At 32.9% G+C, this 26,038-nt stretch overlaps 1 protein-coding gene across 1 annotated transcript in view; it reads right to left on the minus strand.

The window, feature by feature from the left end:
• Positions 1–26,038, minus strand: part of LOC140433617 (cell adhesion molecule Dscam1-like) — a 757,823-nt gene that overhangs the window by 159,580 nt on the left and 572,205 nt on the right. The gene's annotated exons all lie outside the window — the stretch shown is intronic.

Genomic DNA, 26,038 nt, shown 5'->3' on the forward strand with positions numbered 1-26,038 from the left:
AACGCATCTGACTACATTTTTTGTTCCTACTCTACTTTTGGTTTCACCGGAAATAACCGGAAAATAATATAAAATTATTCCTAATTTACACATACCAACTTTGGAAATGGAAAAATAAAATTTCTCCAGATCTACAAAAATTGTTTTGAGAACTAGATGTACCTATTTATTTTCTAACTGAAAAGTGATTTGTTTATCAATTTGACAAATATCTTTTTCCAAATTTAGTATATCAAAATTACAAATAACAATTTTTTTTTAAATCTTCAACAATATACAGGGCATCCCATTTATATTAAAGCAAGGGCAAGTTAAAAGTAAATTTCGTGTCACCTTCTGGCTAAGGTCTAGTGTTAGGGTTTTCAGGAGCCCCTAACATAACTTAACGACTACTTCCGTAGCCGGGACTGACGGCTTTGCGTGCTCTCCGAAGCACGGGGGCAGCTCAGTTAAATTAGAAATTGAAAATTTTTTCGGTGCCAGGATTCGAACCCGGGCACTCCAGCTTGTTAAGACAGTAACATAGCCACTGAGCTACGGCTGCCACAACCGGAAGTTAAGCAGTAACAAAAAATATGACCTTAGATGTGTTGTGTGTCATTGTACTGGCTTGCAAAGTTTCATGAATATAAAAAAATATTTACTTGATTCCATATTTTATCCCAACCCTGTATATCTTGCCACATAAGTGGCAGTTTACAAATGCGTCATCTATTTAGATAGTGAAATGCGTATACAGTTCATGCCAAACCCTTCTTTCAGTGCGTCATAGTTGATCGAATTCTCTCTAACGCATTAAGCTAGAAGTGACAGAAAAAAACGTAAGTCTGTGATTATTATACATAGAACTTAAAAAATTATGTATCGTTCACGGGTATTTGCATACTAAAGCGAATTCTACTTACGGATATATAATTGGTTGGAGTTTAGAATGCGCTAAATAGATATCCAATCAATGATGCGCATAAATATAATTTGACGCAGATGACATGTATAGTGACAGTACTATGATAATGTCAACTGATAAAATGATAATTGTCATTCCAGGTTAGTATTTTCAGACATTTTACAGTGAAAATTTAATTTTGTATTTATTGTCATAAAAATATTTTAAATATGCCGAGATATACCGAGAAAGAACAAAGCCTAATATTAAAATTATTAAATTATTTTCAATAAGAAGATATTCATATGTATTAAAACGGTTCTTTTTAGAACCACATTTTATTAAAATATAAGATATAATTGATGCCAGCCACATATTTCCTGTAATCATTGATTTTAATGAATTAGGTTCTGAATCGGATTGTGGATTGTTTGAAATATAATATTCATTTTTGTTATTCATAAAAAAAGAAGGTAAACTTACATTCGGTATCTTGTTTTTTAACTAAACTCTATTGACACTATTTCATCTGCATACCGAAACTGGTAGATTAACTCAAAAATCAACTGCTTTACTATTTAAACTGTCCATTGTTTTTTTACCTAAACTTCATAACACTCTTTCATTTGCACACCCAATCTAGTAGAATAACTCACTATTTAAACTATTTTCACGATTTTATGATAAATCTTCACAAAATTAAACTAATGGCTGCCACAGAAACTTTCCGAAAATTACTTATCCGAATATGACTGATTTCAATCGATGCTATTTTATCACAGGAATATTTGCTTTGATGCCTTGCAATTGCCAGTAAATTTTTTTATCTCGCAGTCAACTCTTAAAAGATTCTATAGGAGGAAGCATTATTTTAAATAAACAAACATTCCAATTCCATAGTGTTTATAATAAATAATAATAAATCCATAAATAAATCTTAGCTAATTAAGCACTTTCTTTGGAATGTATAGAATAGCAATTATGACAAAATGCCGTTCCAATATAATGCGCAATAAAAATTTTTATACAGGACGGGACCTCTAATATGTAAAGTAAAAAAATAATCTTTTCACATTTAGCCGATTACAATCCTGCAACTGTCAGATTTAACTAAAATGTCATGCAATAATTCTCGACATTCTTAAAATCCTATATGACGTCAAAATTAGTGACGCACTGACAGAAGGGTTTGGGACAGACTGTATGTGTATATAAATATATTTCTATAATTATAGCTTATTCTCACAGCTTAAAGACCAGATGTCTGACTGAAATTGACGTACAATGTCAATTCGGCAAAAACGTACAATTTTACGTAGATATGTAATTAAAATATTATTTTACTAGAAATTTTTTTTATATTTTATTGCCAACATGGCTTGAAAAAAAGTAGATTTCTTAAAAATTAAAATAAAAAAGAATTCCAAAAATAACATAATAATATTATTAAAAACAAAAATTCAACGTAATATAGGTTCAAATATTCCACCTCTTTCTGCAGAGCAAAAACCAAATCTGTTATTTTGTCCCTCAATTCCGTTAAATTTTGAACTCTTTTAAAACCATGTCGATACACACTTGCTTTCAAATATTCCCAAAGAAAAAAAAATCATTTGAGGATAAGTCTGGTGATCTGATAGGCCACTTGATCGTACCACGAGAAGAAATTAATTTATTTCCAAAAATGGTTTCTAAATAATTTTAAACTGATCGTGTATTGTGAGCAGGACAGCCGTCTTACTCAAACCAAATATCAAGTAGTACTTGAAGTAATTGAACCTACCAAGGTATTGGCCTGTCTTTATAGGCACAAGTAAATAAATTTATAATGTCACGGTACGAGTTGCCCCCAAAATTCCATTTTAAAATTTGTACTTTCTCTTTGTTTGTATAGATGGTTTATGGTTAGAAACACCACTTTAATTTCAGCTTATGTCGTTATAATGAGAAGCAAATGTATTTGATTTGCTCGGCCAGTGATATTCCTTGGGACTGTTGCCAAATCGGTAGATATCTTCGGCAAAAATCTGTAGATTTTGATATATCATATACATCCTTTTAAATTATCAACAATATTTGGAATCCTAAATGTATTAAAGTATACATTAACCAATTCAAATAATATCTAATGAACACAAACAAAATTGTTAATAATAAAACAATATTATTATCTGCACAAAAATGCAGAAAATCGGTAGACGGAACAACACTGTCGACGCACGCGTGCCAAATACCCTGCTACAAATCGCGAAAGAGCAGCAATTCAGTGGAACAAATGTATTAATTATAAAATATCGCGACGTTGTATTGAAATTTACGCTGGTTAATTGCAAATCAGGGAATCTCAGTAATTGTAATAAAAATCCTATGTTCCGTTAAAAACTTTTCAAATGTGTTAACCCAAATGCACCGGTTATTCAGTAAATACCTATTTTTTACACGAAACGTATTTTTGTACAATTATTGTTATTATAAATATTTTTTAAATATGACACATAGTTTACTATTAACGCGCAAAAACATTTGTCTCCAATTCTTAGCGTAGACATTTATTATTTTCTGAAACCTTAAATTTTTATAGAAACCAAAATAAATCAAAACACCCTGTATTTGGGTATAGGGAACCCTTCTTAAAGTAAAACTTATTTTTATGGACAATTCAAAAATGTCATCAAATATAGGGTGTTCCATAAGAAAAAATATAACTTTGATATAACACTGTTTGTTGGAGAATTGTCTATAATTTACGTTATTTTTAAATTGTAGTGTTAATGACCCTATATATATATGTATATTTCTATGTATATTTCTATATAGAAATTTTTTTTGGATATTAAGTAATTTTCCGTAGAGAGACCTTGTCGTATAGAATATTGCATCCTGTATATTAGTATAAAAATATGGAGCATAACCACAATTTTTTTAATACTTTTTATATAAAACGTTACTTGCATAGGCAGTCTTGACCGCACGAGAGGAAGCAAACGAAAAGGTCCAAGTGCTTTCAGTTAATTGAAACTTAGTTTACGATGTTTCCGAGAGCAAACATCTGGAAAGAATCTCCCGAAAAAATACCCTCAAAGACAAGAAAGTAATAAAGGAATACTGTCCCGGGTTTAATTACGGAATTTTTATTTTTTACTCATTTTCTTTCTAAAACTTTATTTCGACTATAAAATAAATTTATTTTGTTTTCTTTTATTATGCTCAGACAGGCAGACGAGGTAATATAAAAAACACAGTTAATAAAGAATATCTTATTTTTAGGTTTTTTTTCTGCTGTTAGCTTTGCGTTTGAGTATACTTTTTTCGTTGGGATTCTTCATAACTGTTGAGATTTTTAACATCACAGAATATTTTATAACGTTGATAATCACTTAGTTTTTCTAGACTTCAGACATGCTTTTTAACATCGAAAAGAAATTAAATATTGAATGATTTGAAAAAAAATTAAAGGATACATGACAAGTATCTCCGTGTATCTGTGAAAAAATTATCGATTTCATATAAAAATCTTATACAGGTTTTTGAAGATTCTAAAAAGTATGAGGAATAGTTTAATTTTTAAGATATATTAAAAATAATTAAACTTTTTTATCAAAAAAAAAACGCAATTTAAAAAAAAGAAAATTCTATAATTAATATGAACCAAGATAGAATTGTTTTCTTAAAATAATATTTACATTGTTTAATAACATTTGTAATGAAAAAGCCAAAAAGAATGGATGTAAAAAGCTAACAGTTCACAAAAGTTTTCAAAGACCACGTTGCTCAATTTGGGGGCTTCATTGAAGAAGGGTAAAAATGTAAATGACAGAGAAATAACAGATCAGACAGATAGAAAAATAAAAAGTTGACAATAAAAAGACAATAATTTGATAATAGGAAAACAAGAAAAAACAAGAAATAAGATTAAATTAATTAGACATTAGATCAACATTTCTCTCAAAGATATCAAAATCATGTCACAAAACATATTAAAAAATTATCAATATATAACTATAACAATTGACATATTTACCCATAAGCTGAAAGAAAAATTATAGTTTTAATAGCATAATGCAAAAAAGTTATATCGCCAATAAAATAATATTATGTAAATAAAATAATACGTCCCAAAAAATATGTTTATTCAATATTCAAAAAATATAAACAAATACATGACACTATTGGAATTTAGCAAACATGTATTTATTAAATACTCAAAGACAATTTATATTATGACCATATTCGATACGATCCAGACGTTTTTACCTTGTTTAAGCTGGTGCTTCTTTAAGGAAATACTGTTCCTTTTTTTGTGGAGTTTGGGAATGGGAATAATATCAGTTGCGAGTGTGCGATTTTGATTTTTGGATAGTAGCTATGGAGCTGGGGCTCAGATAGTGGCGGTATTGTGTGTAAGAATGGAGAGAAGAAGAAGGAGAGACTAGAAGAATTTTGGGTTAGCCAACCAAGCCATGAGAAGAAAGTACTTTCAGTATTACTAGCCATACTAGGAACGGCTTTTGATTCTGTTTTTTGGCATGCAGTCATGATCTGCGATATTTAAGGAAGAATGCTTCTAGTACGTCAAAATACTCATTAGGAAGTTCGTTTTCAGTGTTGTGTAGAAGTTTGCCTAGAGGGAATAAAACTTTCTTTTGAGGAAGACTGGTAAGTATTTGCCCTCAGCGATGTCAAATAATTTTTAAGGTTTGCTTTGTTCTGTTGTTGGTGCTAGAGATTGTGCGGATGACGTATCTTTTGCTAAGGGGATTCTGTCCTTAATAGATGAAATGCGTTTTCTCACGCATTTTGTAAGGATTTTTCTTTCAGTGGCCATGGCGACGTTGTTTTGGTGAGTATTTAGGGAAGCGTTGACACACGCCCTGTATTCGATGATAGGCCTTATATAAGTCTTGTAAGTGTGCAAGAGAGCTTTATTTTATGTATTTCCGAGTGTGCCAGATAGCGCTCCCAGGAATTGTGCTCTTTTTCTTACTCTGTCTAGAGTGTTTTTGATTCCCGATTTGTTTATTCTATCGGCCATCCGTAAGACGTTCGTTATGTCCAGCCCATTTCCATTTCAGTTTAGCTGCCTGTTCGACAGCATCTTTTACTTTTGTTCTATTACGAATGTCTTCATTGGTTTTATGGTCTTTGAGTGAGATACCCAACATCTGTTGTTCCATAGCTCTCTGAGTTTTTCTGATATTCTCCATGTTCATTTTAGTGAATATCCAGGTTTGAGCTCCATATATGTAAGTACAGGTAGGATACAGGAATTAAATACTTTGGTTCGCAAATTTTGAGGTATATTTTTATTTTTTAGTACGTATGAGAGTCTTTCGAATGCTGCCCATCACATTTTTACACGTCTGCTTATTTCGGTAGTCTGATTTTCTTTGCTTACCTTGACATTTTGACCCAGATATGTATATTCATCTACGTGTTCTATCTTTGTCCCTTCGATGTTTATAATAGGCTTGTCATCTTTGTTTGACATTAGTTTAGTTTTGCTGAAATTCATTTTCAGTCCTTTTTTAGGGATTCTATGTGTAGCTCCTCAATCATCGTATTCAGTGCATTCCACATGTCGGCTATAAGTACTACATCATCTGGGTATCTAATATGGTTCAAGTATCTTCCGTTAATAGGGATTCCCTTATTTTCCCAGTTTATTGACTTAAAGATATCTTCTAGGGCAGCTGTAAATAATTTTGGAGATATTGTGTCTCCTTGTCTTACTCCTCGGTTGATTTTTACTGGTCTTGTTTCGATTACATTACCCAACGTCACTATTATTTCAGCTTGTTCGTAAATATGATGTATTAATATTCTGTACCTGGAGTCGATCCGGTTGTTGACTAATGCTTCTTCTATTGCCCACAGTTTTACGCTATCAAAAGCTTTTTCATAATCTATAAAAGCCAGACATAATGGGAGATTGTATTCGTTAGTCTTTTCTATTAAGATTTTTAAAGTATATAGATGGTCACAGGTGCTGTACTCTTTTCTAAATCCGGCTTGTTCTACTGGTTGATATCCGTCAAATTTAATTCTTAAGGTGTTTGTACTAATCTCTGTAAAGGTTTTGTAAAGTTATGAAAGAAGTGAAATTGGTCGATAATTTTTCAGGTCTGTGGTGTCTCCCTTTTTGTGTATTAGTATTGTTTTAGCAGTATTCCATTGTTCCAGTATGTTGCCGTGCCTTCATTTATTAAATAGTATTTTTAGATATGTGATGGTTTCTTATCCGCCTTCCTTCAGCATTTCTGCTAGGATTCCATCGCTTCCAGGAGCTTTATTCCTTTTTATTTCTTTTACTGCTCTTTCTATTTCTTCGTGGCTTATTTTGGACATCACTTCTGAATTGACATTTGTTATCTGCCTTTTCAAGTTCTGCTTTGAAAAGTTAGGGGGATCGTTTCTGGAACGTTACAGATCGGCGTAGAACTTTTCAATTGAGTTTGCAATATTAGATTTACTTTTTTCTAGTGGTCCTTGTTCATTTTAAATGGTTATTATGTTTTTCTTTCCTAGTTTGGGTTTGGTGCATTTGAGACTTCTGTTTTTCTCAATGATTTGTTCTATACGGTCTTCTTGATGTCTTTTAATGTCCTCTTTTATCTGTTTTCTTATTACTCGATTAAGTTTCTTAAATTCTGCAGTGTCTCTTTTGTTTTGTCTCAGAAGATCTTTTCTTTGTTTCAGCATGTTTTTTGATTCTACACTTATTTTGGATTTCCGTTTTCTGTTAGCAGTTGCCACTTCTGAACTTGCATTTAATATTTCTTTTGTTATGACTTCATTGATTTCATTTAAGCTAAGTTTATCTAGATTTAATACTTTCGCGAATTTTAACTTGATTTTATATTGTTCTGTATTAGATTTTAGTTTATCTGTGTCTATATATCAAGTTTTTCTAAATTTATTTGTATTTTTATTATGTTTTATCTCTAATTTGGCTCTAACCATTGGGTGATCGCTACTTACTGACGCAGTATTTATTACTGTTACGTCCTGTATGATATCTGTTTTGTTACACAGTATGTAGTCCATTTCGTTTCGAGTTTTTTCGTGTGGGGATAGGCACGTCCACTTTATTTGAGGTTTTTTCTTATAGAATGTGTTCATTGCATAGTATTTGTGGGCTTGTAGGAAGTTAACCAAGGTTTCTCCTCTCTCATTTCTAACCCCAGAGCCGAATTGTCCTATATAGTTTTTGGTTTTTTTAAGTTTCTGCAATTTTCTCATAAAACTCGTCTATCTCTTCATCGGGATGTGCTGCGGTTGGAGCGTATACTTGAATAATTTTCAGGGAGATGTTCTCGTTTACATTTAACCTAATCATTGCAATTCAAGATGGCTCCTCAGAGAAACGGTCGTGTTTATGATTCGTTAGTTAAGTGCTGTAAAAAGTGCCTAAAAGTTGCACAAAGTGGTTTGTTATGTGCAAAATGTGGAACCTTATCACATAGTGGCTGCCTGAAGCAATTAAAATCTATAAAATATATCGACGATGAAACAGTTATATGCTGTGAAGAAAGTGTGAGGTTAAGTGATACATCAAACGAAATCTTGGATAAAGGGGCTGACGATGAGGACCCGAGGATAACTGAAATCAGGTGCTTAAAGAAAATTATTTATCAAAATGATATTATAATATCAAATCAACAAATAACGATAAATTTACTGAAAGAACAAATAGATTTATTTAAATATATGCAATTAACCGACCAGTCGCCATCTACTCAACAAAATTTGAATTTAGTAAACCACTCTAACAGAAACCTCAATTTTGAACGACCGATACAGTCTAGCAGTAAAGAATACCCAAAAAACAAAAAAACTACACCCGCAAAAAATATTGCTGTTAATGAAGGTCTAGCTGTTGATAAAGAAAGGAGTTCCCCAACAAAAACTGTGTTTAAAAATGTTACCAATAAAAATAAACAAGTTGTTTCCTTAATCGAAAATAATAAACAATTATCAGCTGATATCTTAAGAATACAAACGGAAGCAAAATGTTCAGATATTATTAATTTAACAAACGATGATAATTTGATAAATATTGAGAATACAAATTCGGTTACAAATACTAGTGGGCAAGAATGGAAAATGGTTAGACACAAAAAAAGGAATGGACGTTTTGTTATAGGTAATAATGAGAACTCAGAAATCAGTGGTGTCCCAAAATTTAGCCATCTCCATGTTACTAGAGTAGACCAACATACAACGGCAGAAAATCTTAAGAAGATGTTAGAAAAACACTTTCCAGAAGTAATATGTACGTCGTTAATGGCTAAGCATCCCAACATATATTCATCTTTTAAAGTTTCAATTTTTGAACAAAATTTCGGTAAAGCGATGGACCCAAAACTATGGCCAGTAGGCTCCTATGTAAGTAGGTTTTTTATGAAGCGTCCAACACATACGCAAATAAAGTGAATTATAAACAAATGACTTTTAAACAGGAAAAAGGAACGGATGAGTACGATCTCCTACTGTCAAATATTCAGGGACTAAATCAATTTAAAATGGATTGTTTATTTGCTGATTATAAGGAGTCTGACTTGAAATTTCTTTGTATGACTGAGACGTGGTCAGCCTCGCCTGATGGCGAGGTGATTCATTATAGTTTTCCAAATTTTAATATTGTAAATTCTTTTAGTAGATCCCAATATAAATGTGGTGGCGTTGCAATTTGGGCAAGGAATGATATGAAGGTTAGTTCCATTTTACTCGATCAGTACTGTGTTGAAAAAGACATTGAGGTATGTGGGCTGAAGTGGCATTATAATTTAAATCAACACACAATTTTAGTTTGCTACAGATCTCCTAAAGGTAAATTTGATGTATTTTATGAAAAACTTAATCTTATTTTAAATTCAAATTTTAAACCAAATCAATTCTTATTTTTAACAGGCGATTTTAATGTAAATTCCATGACACTAAATAATTCACACAGATTTTCTGGTCTTCTAGCATCTTATGGTTTGTCACCCAGAAACTTTACACCTACAAGATCGACTTCCACATGCGGAAATATTTTGGATCAGGTATATACAAATTGTGATGATTGTATAGGTACTGTAAATGTAAATACTGAATCGGATCACGATATATTCCTATTGAGGTTGAATTTCATTAATCTAACTATGACATCAGTTCTAAATACTTTCAGAGTAACACATGAAGGCGCTATAGATGCATTCAACAATCTCTTGAGTAAAGAAACATGGCAAGATGTTTATCATGCAACTGATGTTGAGAGTAAATATAATGCCTTTCATGATAAATTACAGTTCTATTTCAATATTAGTTGTCCTATTAGAAAAACCAAACATTACCAAAACCAAATAAAAAAAACATGGGTCACACAAGAAGTAAAATCTTCTTCAGAAAGTCTGAAGGATTTGTATATTTTGAGTAAGGCATACCCTGACCTAAAAACTCTATACAGGCAAAAAAAATATCAGCACAAAGTTCTTGTTGAGGCCACAAAGGGTCAGTTTTATTTTAACAAAATCTCTGAATCCTCTAATAAAAACAAAACCACATGGGCTGTTATAAATGAACTTAATGGAAAACAAAAAAATCACAAAAATATCTGTCTAAAAATAGATGATACTAGGATTACAGATTCAGATATAATATGTAACAAATTTAATGATTACTTTATAGATGCACCAATAGATATAATTAGTAAAATAATTCAATCAGATTTAAATTTTCAGCATTCCAACGATTTTATTCAAAATAGTTTGTTCATATCCTATGTAACAGAGGAAGATATCTTAGACATAATAAAATATAAAATTAAAAACAAACCATCGTGTGGTTTTGATGAAATATCAGGTATAGTTATTAAGAAAATTGCGCCTCAGATTTTGACACCACTTGCTCACATTATAAATGCTTCTTTTAATGCTGGTGTTTTTCCCAGTTTGCTGAAAACTTCTATCATTTCACCGGTATTAAAACAAGGTGATCCTGAATTAATGTCAAATTTTCGACCATTGTCTGTTCCATCTGTGATATCTAAGATTATTGAATATGCAATGCTAAAACAACTTTTATTATTTTTAGATATCAACCAAATTATCACAAAGCATCAACATGGATTTCGAAATAAATTTTCTACTTCCACAGCCATTAACAGTTTCTATGAGGAAGTCTTAATCTCTATTGAAAACAGTGAAAATCCAACTGCCATTTTTTGTGACCTCAGTCGTGCTTTTGATTGTGTGCAACACGATGTACTCCTCGATAGATTGTACAGATATGGTGTTAGGGGAGTTGCCCATAGTTGGTTTGGTTCCTATCTGAAAGACCGGCATCAAATAGTTAGAGTGAAAAATAACTTCAAGATTTCAATGTCTGATCCGATTGTTAATAAAAATGGGGTACCACAAGGCTCCATATTGGGCCCGATATTATTTATTTTGTATATTAATGAACTACCAAATGTAATGTCTGATGCATTTGTATCAGTTTATGCTGATGACTCAACAATGCTATATCGCGATAAAGACATAAATTTTTTACAAGATAAAATAACAAACTCACTGAAGACCTTCTCTGATTGGTCCAGTAATCAGTCGCTCCTGTTTAATGTTCACAAAACTAAATTTTTATCATTTTCATCTCGTTCAAATTCTACTAAACCAAATTTAAGTATTTCCATCAATGGTGAGGGTATTTTGAGTTGTAGTGATGTGAAGTTTTTAGGAGTGACTTTCGACTCTCATTTATCTTTTAAGACTCATTGTTGGAATGTATGTAAAAAACTCAATTCTAAATGTTATCAATTGAGAAATTTGGGTAGAATACTTAGTCTGCAACACCTTCGTCTTTTTTATTTTGCTGAGGTACAATCGACAATGAGTTACGGTATAACTGTCTGGGGTGGCTCTTCTAGTATAAAGGACGTTTTTAAGGCCCAAAAGCGTATTGTCAGATGTATTGCAGGTGTTCCGTACGGTTGGTCTTGTAAAAACCTATTTAGAGATTTAAATATATTAACAGTGTATGGAATTTACATTTTGGAATTATTGATACTAATTCATAAAAATAAAAGAACTTTTTTATGTAACAGTGATATTCACTCACACAACACAAGAAATAAGAGACAGTTTGTAGTACCCTATCGACATTTAGAAATAAGTAGGAAGTCATCTACTGTCTCTGGTTTACTACTGTATAATCAACTTCCTCAAAAATTTAAAAACATTCATTCAACTACAGCTTTTAAAAACCAAGTCAAAGAGTACCTAGTGACCATGTGTCCTTATACATTAGGTGAATATTACCAGAGTGTATCTGTGAATGCCCAAGCTGCAACATAACCAAATTTAATATTACTTTTATTATATTATGATGTCCATATTGTACGTTTTATATGTATTTTAATGTTTTAAATATTTTTGTGTATTGTTTTCATTTTTTTGTAATGACTTTATAGTGATTTATATTATACTTTGTAATTATTTAAAATTTATATTTATAACTTTAGTTTTGACTTGCTGTAAACCTTGTTGTAACTTACAGTCAAATAAACTATCTATCTATCTATCTATCTATTCTTTCAGATATTCCTACGAATTGTTCTACTTTATGTGCATATTTCTTAGAAATTAGAAGTCCTACGCCATCTAGGCTTTGTTCTTCTCGCCCTTTGTAATATAGGACGTTACCTGACTCTAGTGTTATGCTCTCTTCCCCTTTTCTTTTTACCTCTGATAGACCAATTATGTCCCATTTTAACTCCTTGATGTCTTCTTCGAGTTCGTAGACTTTTTCATCTTTGCTTAAGGACCTTATATTTAGAGTTGCGATGTTTAATCGTGTGGTTTTTAGCGATTTCTTGCTTTCCCCAGATTTCCCCCTTCTTAGTATATGCTATCTATAAAATAAATCATAAAATTTAGATCTTCGTTTATAATCTGTTTAATTTTAAGTTCTTAATGTTATTAAAAAAGAAAATATGATTTTAAGAAAAAAATTGCCATCTTGGCTCCTATTACCATCCATGTGTATTTTACCATCCTTTAATTAATTATCATCCGTTTACCATCCGTTAATTTATTCCTCTTTCGTTTTGACTTTGAAATTGCGTTGAAATTTTTATCAGAATGAGAACAATTTTCTGTAAACGTAATATCAATATGATAAGAATGCTTGGTGTTATATTTTTTCCACCCTTTTGTATGGGGTTGAGGTCTGGACACTGAAACATTTCAACAATAAAATTCTGGAAATATTCGAAATGTGGTGTTACCGGCGTATTCTAAAAATATCATGGATGTCTCGCAAAACCAACACACAAGTTCTCGAACAACTAGGAAATCAATGCAAGGTTTGAAATTCCCTAAAAATCAGGAAGTTGGAATACTTGGGGCCCATCATGAGAGGTGAAAAAGAACTATTAAGAAATATAATGCAGGTAAAAATCAAAGGCAGCGTAAAAAGAATGATTTCCAATCTCTAATACGAGCGGAACTTAATGAAAAAAAAGATCGTTTGACTTCCACACTTAGTTCCAAGCGCAGTTTTGAGGAGGCCATTTTAATCACTATTTTAGATAAAAAACAGAATAAATAATAGGGAATATTTTTTTTATTTTTTTAATAGACAAGATTAAAAAAATTTTAAAGATAGAGCTTACTTCCGCTTTCAAAGTATATTTCCAAATCGTATTCAATCATCTCAGCAGAATTTTGTTGGTTTTGAAAAAGATCTTGCAGTATTATAACGTTAAAAGATTTACAGGGGTTTAGTTGAAATTTCACGATAACATATATACGAGTACACTTTCTATTTACGTTCTCATATTTGCTTTACACCTGATAAGCACACCTGATACTTTTTAAACCCTAGTTTCGTCGAAATTAATGAAAGAACGTGTTCAAAATGAGAATATATGGTTTTACCGTTAGCACGCCAAGCGAAATTTCTGCAAAGACACTCTCGTCAATAAATTTTCTTTAGCCAGCATTTCCACAAATATTTCAATTAAGAATTAGATTTGTCTGTCGGCTTTTACGTGGAAAATAGGCAAAAAATTCAGCCCGCATTCGAGTCTGATTCTATTAGGTGTCCAGGCAGTGTTGAGCTAGATTGTTATTCAGCTCATATATCTAAGCCAGCCTTTTTGATTCGACATGCTTTTAGGGAATTGAATTCGCCACTTCACTAGGCGTTCCAGTTTCAGTCCCTACTACAAATACGAAGGTATTCCGGTCGGGCTGAAAATGTATCACACGCTTGTTAAATAACATACTGTTTGTTCTAAAGCGGCTATCGAGGCACAAATATTTAACGAACAAATACAATTTCATTTTGATTAATATAAACCAATATTAATATTAATTCTATTGTTTTGCTTAATCGTAACATTATACTATTTTATTACATATTTGGAATTAGAAGAAAAACAATTATGGATCAAAACTGTGGCTTACGCAGATAATTGGATTATTATTAGCAGAAACATAATATATTAAGGATAAAAATAAACAGAATTACTGAAATGTTTATGTATTACATGTTTTTTATAGTGTTGTGAGATGTTGTCGTCTGGACGATGATGAAAATATTATAAAAGAAAGTTATTATATAAAAATACTTTAGTTGCTTTTACCTAACCGTACTGTAATTTTTTAGTTATTTGTTAGGAAACTCTTTCATCGAATAATATGGTCTTTCAGATAGATAAGCATTTGTCACTTTACGGAACTTAAGGAAAGAAGAGATCTGATCAAACTTTCCACCGAGGCTCAAAACCTAACTCGGCGACAGCTTCAATCTTCACAAGAAAATTAAAGAAATTGCTGGTGTCTTCAAGAATAAACAAGTCACTGGTATACATAATGACCAAAATGAACTAATAATGGACCCTAGCGATATACTTAATACTTGGAAATTGTACACAGCCAATTTTTTCAATGATGACAGAACACAAAAACCACCACAACTGGGAGATCATTTGTATGGCCCAAATATTTTGAAAGCTGAAATTGTACACGCTATCAAACTATTAAAAAGTAACAAAACCCCAGGACCAGATGATATCTACGCAGAAATAATCAAGTTAATTAATGAAGAAAACCTAGACATTATTGTCAAGCTCTTTAACGACATTTACGATACGGGCCAGATTTCAAAAGATTGGCTTCGCTCTACATTTATCGCCCTACCAAAAACACCACGTGCGAACTTCTGCAAGGATCACCGACTAATAAGCCTAATGTTAAAACTTTCCCTGAGAATACTGCACACTAGATTGTTTAAGAAATGTGAAGAGGTCAGTGGATGGAGTCAGTTTGGTTTCAAAAATGGACTTGGCACAAGAGAAGTGATCCTTAGTATGCAAACATTAATACAGTATGGTTTATATCGAAGAAAGGATGTTTTTGTTTGTTTCATCAATTATAAAAAAGCATTCGATAATGTAAAACACGAATTGATGATAAAATACCTACAAGAGTTGGGATTGGACGACAAGGATATAAGAATTATCGCCAATCTGTATTGAAACCAGACAGCAACAGTACGTCTTCAAAATTTCAACGAAACAGAAGATTTCTCCATTAAAAAAGGATTAAGGCAAGGTTGTATACTGTCTCCAATGCTGTTCAATTTATACGTAGAAAAAACCTTCGCAGAAGTAGTGGCAGACTCTAATAAGGGTATTAAAGTTAACGGCATATTTATTAATAACATCAGGTATGCCGATGATACAGCCATAGTAGCAGATAACATCGAATATCTTCAATGCCTTTTACATGACCTATCTCTTGCAAGTGAAGCTCGGGGTTTGAAAATAAATATCAAGAAGACAAAAACAATGATTATAAGTAGGAATGATTACCCCAACGCAAAGATATATGTCTCTGGGGAAGAAATTGAATAGGTCAGGCAATTTAAATACTTGGGTTGTTTGCTGAACGAGGGTTGGGACCCCGAGAATGAAATAAAAAGCAGAGTTGAACAAGCCAGAAATACTTTTTTGAGTCTTCGTAAGTTTCTGACTGATCGCAAATTGGACTTCAACCCCCGATACAAGATGCTTAAGTGTTACGTGTGGCCTGTTCTCTTGTATGGAATGGAAGCATGGACGTTAAAGGCCAGTTCCATTTACAAACTTAAAGTGTTTGAAATGTGGTGCCTGCGTCGAATACTTAGAATATCATGGACGGACAATCAGGACAATATCGGGGTCAGAAATGAGGAAGTACTCAGAAGAGCGGGCTTACAGGATATGGAACTTTTTAGTTATGTAAAAAGTAAGAAGACTGCATACTTGGGACACACATTACGAGGAGAAAGATATACTTTACAGCAACTGATACTCGAAGGGAAGATAGAGGGTAGGAGAAGTCTGGGACGTAAAAAAATGTCATGGCTGCGCAATATTCGACAATGGACAGGAATCCACAGCTATGAAATGCTTCGCAATGCTGCTAAAAACAGAATTATTTAATCCTGACTATTTAACATCTCACCTGACAAGACGATGTACGGTGGACGCCTATGCAGAAATGCACGCCACCTTAAGAAGAAAAAGGAAAAAAGTTGTAGATTTAAGTTGCAAGGGGAGATGGTTGTATCTTTTTTTTGCCGAATATAATATAGATTTCTTTACTAACTCAGTGCCTGGGATCGGTACATACACATCAAAGGTCGAATTTCTGGTGGAGTAGTCATGACTAGGTCTTGCGGGAAAAACATGTAGGTGTTTACGAATTAAGCAAACAGTTTCTAGAATATATACAGGGAGAAGAGTTAAAATCATATAATTTTTGAAGTAGCTTCTGCAATGTGTTATTCTACTGAGGCCAAAAAGATACCGTATTGCTTTTTTTAATTTAAAAACAACATAAGATTGAGCAGCTGTACTAGAACCTCAAAAAGGAAGGCCATATCGAAGATGATACTCGAAAAAAGAAAAATATGTAATTTTGGAAAATGCTTAATTGATTTTTTTCGAAACAGATCTTATTGCATAGCAGGATGAGGCTAGTTTCTTAATTAACAAATCGATATGAAGAGACCATTTAAGGTTGCTGTCTATAAAAATACCAAGAAATTTTACAGAATCAACGATACTGATTTGGCTGTTATTAAGAAGCAAGAAGCAAATATCATTTATTTTTAATAAATGCTTAATTGAAGGCCAAACGATTCCAGAAGATTGGAATTTGGCCCACATTAGCCCCATTTATAAAAAGGGAGACAGAAAAGAATGCGGAAATTATAGAGGCATTAGCGTAACTAGCTCGCTGGGAAGGTTATATGGTCGTATATTGAAAAGAAGAATAGAAGAGGAGTATAAAGAAATTGAAGAACAAAGCGGCTTCAGAGCAGGAAGATCGTGCGTGGACAACACATTTACCCTTCAACAAGTAATTGAAAAACGAACAGCTCGAAACCTCCCTACGCATCTGGTATTTATAGATCTGGAGAAGGCTTATGATACAGTTCCTTTAAAACTCTTATTTAGTGTCTTGACGAAAACGGACCTTAGTAAAACATATCTAAAAGCAATACTGAACATCTATAAATGTCCTCAAAGCACTGTAAAAACAGGAAATACTTTTTCAAGGGTATTTACAGTAACGAAAGGCTTGAGACAAGGATGTTGTCTTTCCCCCACCCTATTCAAAATATATATCCAAGAAGCACTGCACCAGTGGAGACAAAAATGTACGGGAATGGGGTTGAAGCTTAACAACCATTATCTGACAACGCAGTTCTTTGCAGATGATCAAGTACTAATTGCAAGCTGTGAAGAAGATGCAGATTATATGCTTAGAAAGCTCAAAGATGAATACGAAAAATGGGGGATGAGTATGAATATGTCTAAAACAGAATATATGCGAATAGGCAGTGAAGACGAAGACCCGGATTTGGAAATTAGACAAATGAAAAGGTGCTACGAATACAAATATTTGGGAAGTATTATCTGCAGTAAAGGAACAACGGAACGAGATATAGACTATAGAGTGCAACAAGGCAGGAAGAGTGTTCAAATTCTGAATTCGATACTTTGGTCCAATAAAGCTACTATGAAAACTAAAATGACTATCTACAAAGTAATTGTAGAGCCCATTCTTACATATGGAGCAGAATGTTGGCAAATGACAGTAAAAGGAAAGAAAAAAGTTGACACGGTTGAAATGGACTACCTAAGAAGAGCTTGCCGTATATCAAGAGTAGAACGTATACCTAATTCTGAAATTAGAAGAAAAACAGATAGAGTACATACAACTTCTGAAAGAATAGAACCTAGACAGTTAATATGGTATGGACACGTACAGAGGATGGACGACAACAGATGGCCAAAAAGAGCTATGGAATACAATCCAAGTAATAGAAGGAAACGAGGAAGACCAGCCAAGTCTTGGATACAAGGTGTTATGGAAACCATGAAAGACAGAGCCATTGATGAAGACACCTGGAGAGATAGAAAAAGATGGCGATCGAAATGCGGGAAGCGGCAGAAGCTGTAGGATCCCCGCTTATATATATATATATATATATATAAGAAGCAAGGGTTGAAGAGCTCCTTTATAAGATAATACTGCTGTATTATTCACGTGAAAAGAAAGTCCCTCAATAATTTTGGATAGGACTGGTAGTAAGGCAATAGGTCTATAGTTACAGACATTAGATTTTTCACCACCCTTATGAAGAGGAATAATAATGGCTGTTATTAGGCACTCTGGAAATATACCTTTTTCTAAGAAATTATTAATAGTGAAACCAGGACTTTCAATACATTTTTTGGGAGATTTAAGAAAATTTTTATGAAAAGTCGATCAGTACTTAAAGTTTATAAATTTTTAGTTTTTTATTTTAGTTGTTAATTGAGTGGCAAGACCACCTCTCTGGAACGGTGGTTAAGGTTTTAGCCGAAACACGGTTAATCCGGCACTACCCTGGGGTCTTCTGTTCTAGTATCCTACTCGGCCGAAAGATGCCAGGGTTCCGTGTTCCGTCACGTAGGTGTCCAAAAAAGATTTTCCTCACCGTTACCTGTCAGAATTCAATGAATACCTTCTTAGGCTCTAACTGGAATCAGGCAATAAGGCAATTAAAAAAAAAGTTCAAAATGAGAGGTTTGCTTCACTTATACACAATCTGAGAGTTCTATTTGCTTTTGTCAACCACCTGGAATGTGATAATTGCCCAGGATCCTTTACAGCCAAATCTTCTTTACAGGTTACTGATTTTATTGCCTTTGAAATATCAAGCAGGTATTGCCGGTCTTTGCTAAGCACGTTTCTGTCTATCTGTGGGATCTGACAATCAATTATGTACCTGTTAAGTTAGTCACCGGCTGTTTTTGGCAGCAAACTAACTTTTTACCTTGTGGAAGTATAAAGCTTCGTTGTCTTTCATTCAGGTGCTGAAACATGTGGCGGAATGGCAATTCTTTAAAATTAAAATGGAGGAGATTAATGATGACAAAACAATGACTAATAAGTGGGGCATGAGTGGGCGTGATCCTAGGAATAGATGAGAGTTTTTAAGGCGTTGTACGACTAGAAAATATTCACAAATTCAGAAAAAAATAAAAATCGACGTTAACCACTCTTTGGGTAATACACCTGAACTATATATTTGGTTCAAGAGTGTCACTAAAACATCAACGTGCTTCTCATCCAGAATTTTTAGGATTTCAATGGGAAGCATGTCAGGTCCAGGGCTTTTCCCATTCTTCAAGAATATTTGATGGAAGGCTGGAAAATTAGTCAGAATACTATATTATATAAATGTAGTTACACCATAAATATATGTTACTGCATTATACTTCTTCCCCTTTTATGCAAATATGCTTTTATAAAACTTTTATTAAATAGACCAAAAAGAATATATCGTTCCGTTACATACGGTAAAATTCAAATCCTCTTTACAGTCTTTAAAAGGCTGAATTATCTCTGTTGTCGTCCCCGTTTCTCGTTTTCAAAGATACTTTGTGCGATTTACAGATTACGACATCAAAGCAAAATAAATAGCAACATTAGAGAACTGAATAGAATTACAGATTTGAATGAAATTAACTTGTTTACAGAAAAAAAAAACTAGCACAAATGCAACGAGTAACAGCAGTTTTAAACGAAATTTTCAAAATGTGACATAATATTAAATTATTCCCATTTAAATAGTAATTAATTTAAAATGCCACAAGAAAATAGCTTCAGAACAATATTAAATTATGTTATTTAATATTTATTCAAGTATTTTTCACCACAATATTATTTCTTAGAAATTTTTTCTCGACATTAAATAATACTGTTTTAGTTTGAAATAGTATCTGCAGGAACTAAGATAATAGAAAAGGTCGTAAGTTATTTTTTTGACAATGTTATAAGCGCTAAATAAAATATAAATAGATTTATATAACAAGACCGTGTCCGTCCCAGCTTGCGTGAAGGAGTAGTTCTGAATTAAGTAGGGACTCTTCTGTACTTCGCGGAAGACGGACAGGCGGGGGAGTCCTCAACCCCGACACGGCGCGTCCCAACCCTCATAGGGAAATGTCCTACAGATATGTAGGATGGGTGTGAATAAGGTTTTACGAAATAAGCACCCGTGGACCAACTGAGGACCTAGCATAGGGCAGCAGCTATGACATTACTTCATTAAGGCTATAGCGGAATAATTTCTACTGTTGGCTTGATGACAGATACTCACTGGCGGATATCACATAATGATTCAACCGGCCGTGATACTGCGATCAGGCAGGCAAGGGGAAACCACCTGATTATATTCCCGTGACTACACCATCATGAATGTATAAATTAAGGAACTTGGTCTTATACATAGAATGTTGTACTGGCTTAGCAGAAAAATTATTCACTGTCCCATCTAACACCTAACACACAATATATGAAGTTGCGGTATATAACTGTACAGATGCACCATACAAAGTCATACTACCATTACTAAACTTATTTAAGAATATTTGGAAGGAACCATCAAGGAACCTTTAGCTATAGGGATAACTAAACAATTTTCATTTGTGGCCATCAAAATAGATGGCATCATTGTACGCTAACCAGTTGAAGTGGGAAATAAGCAGGAGACGTTCGTTGGCCTTTCTGTATTTAATTTTGTATCAGCCTGCATGTCTGATGAAGCAGGGATGCTGAAATGACGTCATAAGGCTCTATTGATACCGAATAACGGCTCCTGAGTTATATCTTTTTTTTTAATATATATATATATATATATATATATATATATTTATATATATATACATGTATATATATATATATATATATATATATACAATTTATATGTACATATACATACATATATAAATATATGTATATAAGTCTACCTTCAGAAAATGGTAATGTAATCTCTTAGGTACAACACGAAAGAATGCTCTTTAAAGCTAGAAAAAGGTCGTAAACCAAGAATGTGGAAATTTTCAAGAGTGAATGCGTGTAAAGATGTCTTTTTTATGATAATAAAGGGAGTATAGAAAGATTGAATATGGGTCAAATGGTAGAATGCTATTTGGTAGAAGTGCGGTAAAAGTCTATACTACGAGTAACGAATGTTGAGATTTCTCTAAAATGCAGAATAGTACGTATGATCCAAAATTAATATCGATAACAATGAGACAGAGGCATTTTGTAAACGCATTCTTAAAATTATATGTAAAGGGACAAACCGATTAAGTAGGTTGTAAGGGATAAAATTACAGAATCAACAATAAATAAAAAGTTCAAATAAAGATCTAGAAAAAGCTATTATCGAATATATAAACGCGAGTTGGAAGAAAATTTAAAACCATATTCAAGAAGCAGCAAATGAAAAAGTCATACTGAACAAAAGAAACAATAATACACCATGGTTTAGAAAAGAAATAAAAGAAAAATGTAATTAAAAGCGAGAGGCCTACACGAAGCACAAAACATCAAATACTCCAGAATGCCGAGAGACCTATAGAAGAATACAAAATAAAACAAAGCAGTTGGTAAGTAGAACAAAAAATGAACACTGGAAACAGTTTACAAAAAGGATGGAAAGCGACTTCTACAGTACACAAAACAAATATGAAGATTCATAAGAAACCAACGGAAATAAATATCAGAATTAAAGGAATACAATAACATACCAGCAAACGAATGGGAAAGATACCTGACGGAACTGTTTAAAGAAAAGGAATATAATAATAAACACAATAACGTACCTGAATTAAGACACGAAATAGAAATCAGTTTTCAGGAAGTAGAAAGAGCCACGAATTCACTCAAAAATAGAAAGTCACCAGGACCAGACAGAATAACCAACCAGCTTTTAAAACACGGAGAAGAAAGTACAACCCTAGAGATGACAAAACTTATACAAAAACTAATATTGCACTACAAGACACAAGACGCATGGAGAAACAGCATAATGATACCAATGTTCCATAAAGGAGATTAAGAAGACCTCAACAATTATAGAGGTATAAATCTACTAAACACCATACTTAAGCTTACCAAAAAAGTCCTAACCAACAAAATCAATAAACTAATAACTTTATCAGATGAACACACTGAATTCAGATCCGGAAAATCCTGCGTAGACGCCGTATTTGTACTAAGAAAAATCACAGAAAAGGTTATAACAAACCAGCATATCTATGTTTTGTAGACCTGACAAAGGCTTTCGATTGCATCCAACTCGAAGACGTCTTACACCTAATGTATAAAAGAAACATACCAATCAATATTATACAAACCATCGAAAACATCTACTTCGATAATCGAATATAGCCAAAGATAAATGGAAAACTAACACAGTGTATACCAGTACAAAGCGGAGTCAGACAGGGTGACTCGTTAAGGCCACTTGTCTTTAATATAATAATGGACGAAATAATACAAGCAGTATGTAAAGGTTATGCTGACAGAATGGGAAACAAACAAATCCAAATGTTATGTTATGCAAATGAAGCCGCATTTATCGCCGAGGCAGAAGACGAGCAGAAGAAGACATTTGACGGGTGGATTTTTATTCCACAAAAACTTATTTTGCGAAAAATACGGTCACCATTTATGGTACTTGGGGAGAGAGATATAACTTGCTTCAACTGATTATGCAAGAAAAGATCCAAGGAAAGACAAGCATAGAAATACGTCGAATATTATGGCTGCGAAACCGAGAATGGTATGAATTGTACAGCTAGTATGAATTGTACACCTAAATTTAGTATAATTTTGGTCTTCCAGATCCTCGCTTTCTTTCGAGAGTTTCTTGTTCCCTCCATTTTTTATTAATAGAAAAACTGTGGTTCTGCTTATGTTGAAATGTTTTGCTGCCTCTGATAGTGCCCAGTTATCTTTTAAGTTGGTCACAATTCTTGCTTTAATATATTGTTGAGTTAAGTCGTTTCCTTTATTCCTTAATAATAATAAAAATAATTACAATAACCCTATTTTACGTAAAAACTATTATTTATATCATTCATCATCATCATCAATCAGCCCTGAGTTGTCCATTGTTGAACATAGGCCTCCTCTAGACTTTTCCATCTGCTTCTGTTCTGCGCCTCTGCTATCCAATTGGTGACGATTCTTTTGAGGTCGTCGGTCCATCGCGTTGGGGGTCTTCCTCGGCTTTGCTTGTCAGCCCGTGGTCTCCACTCAAGCAATTTTTTTGTCCAATTATCGTCTTTCATTCTTGCAACATGTCCTACCCATCTCCATTTTTGCCTTATAATATGTTCGATAATGTCTTCCATGGAAGACATTATCATTTATATACTCTTTATAAAATGCAGGATTTCAAAATAATATCAAATTTTACACCTTAATAATAATTATTATTTATGAATTAACATATGTAATCAATTGTTTGTTTACTACATTATTTGTATGTCATAATAAATATAATATAATGTTAGACCCATCAAATACATTGCTCAAAGTGATATAATCTTACTAAGAGTCGTATCAGTTTTTTTGGGAACCAGCTGTACATCAAATGAACTTCCGACTAGCTACGATGATTGCGACCTCCATCACAGAGATAGCACTTGAAGAAGAAGATTTAAAATTAAGTTTTACTGGAACTAAAGAAAAAAATTTGACAAATGACAAATATTTGTATTATTAAAACTTATCTTCTCTGTTACAATCAATATTTCAGAAGTTTCATAAAACCTAATGAGCGTTACGAAATAAAAGAGTGGACTATTTCCACCTTCCTCTATGTACATATCGATTTACTCGTATAAAAACTACTTTATACTGTATTTGACAGACAATTGTTCCTAAAAAGCCATATAGTTTACCAACAAATAAAATCGTAGCAAAACAAGTCTTTCAAAATTTTACGAGACTGTGCTTAAAATAATGGACCAAAAAACTTTAAAGTGCAAAACGACTTGATGCACTCAGAACTGAAAGAAATTATGACTCCCAGGATGCTACTTCCCCCACATCAAGTATTCAGCACTGGACAGGGCCCTTCTGCTCTTTGGGATCTCAAAAGATTCACGAACCTTTGGGGACTATCGATTTGTCTGAAAATCGACTGATTCCTAAATCATATACGACGGTGCAGTTTATCACTTTGCAGTAAAAAACGATCAAACGATCGTTCGACAATAAAGCCAAGAGTGGCTTTTATCTTTTATTACAAATAGATAAGGATTTCAAGATGCAATTTTAAAAGTACCTACTCCCGGTTTAGTGTAGTTTTATGTTTCTTATATTATATACTGTGTCTACGAAAAAGTGTCAAATAACAAACTATATTTCCATATAATTTCAGAAAACAAAACGTGCACGTTTCATAAGAATTTTACAAATTATTTATACAAATATTAATAACAAGTGCTTGCTACAAAGTTGTAAATAAATTATGTTCCTTGCCTTAGTTTTGAAATTAGATATCTCTTTAATAGAAAACAAAAAACGTAATCGTCGTTAAGATAGACACAATTCCCTCACTCCCAGAATTCATTTCTTTTTAATTTTTACGTTATGTGTGATTTAAAAAAGACTCTGACTCAGATTACATTTATCTTTCTACCCACCTTCGCCACCACCGCTCTAAGCAAAAAATGACATTTTTTTGGTTTAATTTTTATTCGGTGGGTTACAGTGAATTAGAGAATTTCAAAATAGTCACACGCATAGTTGATGCTTTTACAAAACATATATTTTAATAGACATGTAGGTTGAGTTTACATGAATTTAAAATGAATGCTTTTTACGAAAAAAGCGTATAAATATTTTTTGGAGTTGGCTGCAGGTCTAATTTTTTTCTACTTTATGTATTTTTTTTCAAAAATATATTTTTCATTTTTTTTAGATTTTTCTGTAAGATGCGCCACATTCAAAAGTCCAAAAAACTGTTTTTTAGGAGTTTTTGAAGAATTTCTTTATGTTATGGACCAGGGCTTCACAAATTTATTCGTACTGTGACTCCTTTGGGATTTTTGCTATTTTTTTCCGACGTCCCCTCAACCCAACCCCCAATAATACTTAGCAATTTTAGTACTAGCCCAGTAACAGGTTATAGTTATAACAATAACTATAAACTGGTTAATGTAAGGGATGTGCTGCTTTTTTGAGCACAGCTTATGAAACTGGGGCTCCAGTTTGGAAATTGTCACTCTCATTTATTTTTCTAAGTTTATGTTTGATTTCTACTTATTTTTAATTACTGCAACTGCAGAAAAGCTCGTTTTGCACAAGTACGAAGTCGCAAATGGTAATAAAACCTTTAATGCAGCAGTGCTGATGGCATGATATTCATGAGAAAGTGAGCTCCAAAATTCACAGTTTGTCCTTGTCGTATTGAAGCATTAGGGTGAAATCATAGGACAATTCTGTCAGTTGTTCTTCTTGCTCTGTTGAAAGTGTCGATAGCGTGGATGACAGGAAAAGGTTTCTGACCTAGTCATATTGCTCCATATATTCGGGAAAATATTTCTCAAAGTGTTCGCTCAATGATAACATATGTTGTAAAAACATATTTTTTAAAGAGGGATCAATGATTTTTATAGATTTCTCTTGTCGAATCCTTTTTAAAGCAGAGAAACAGTTAATTTCTTGATCTTCTAATTTTCTCTTTTATAAGAGCAACTTCTTCTAAAACCCAGTAATTGTATCTGCCAATTGCAGGATATAAGTATTGTTTCCCTGCAAAGAC

This window comes from Diabrotica undecimpunctata, chromosome 2 (genome assembly GCF_040954645.1).
Source record: "Diabrotica undecimpunctata isolate CICGRU chromosome 2, icDiaUnde3, whole genome shotgun sequence".
In the NCBI taxonomy this organism is placed as follows: Eukaryota; Metazoa; Arthropoda; class Insecta; order Coleoptera; family Chrysomelidae; genus Diabrotica; species Diabrotica undecimpunctata.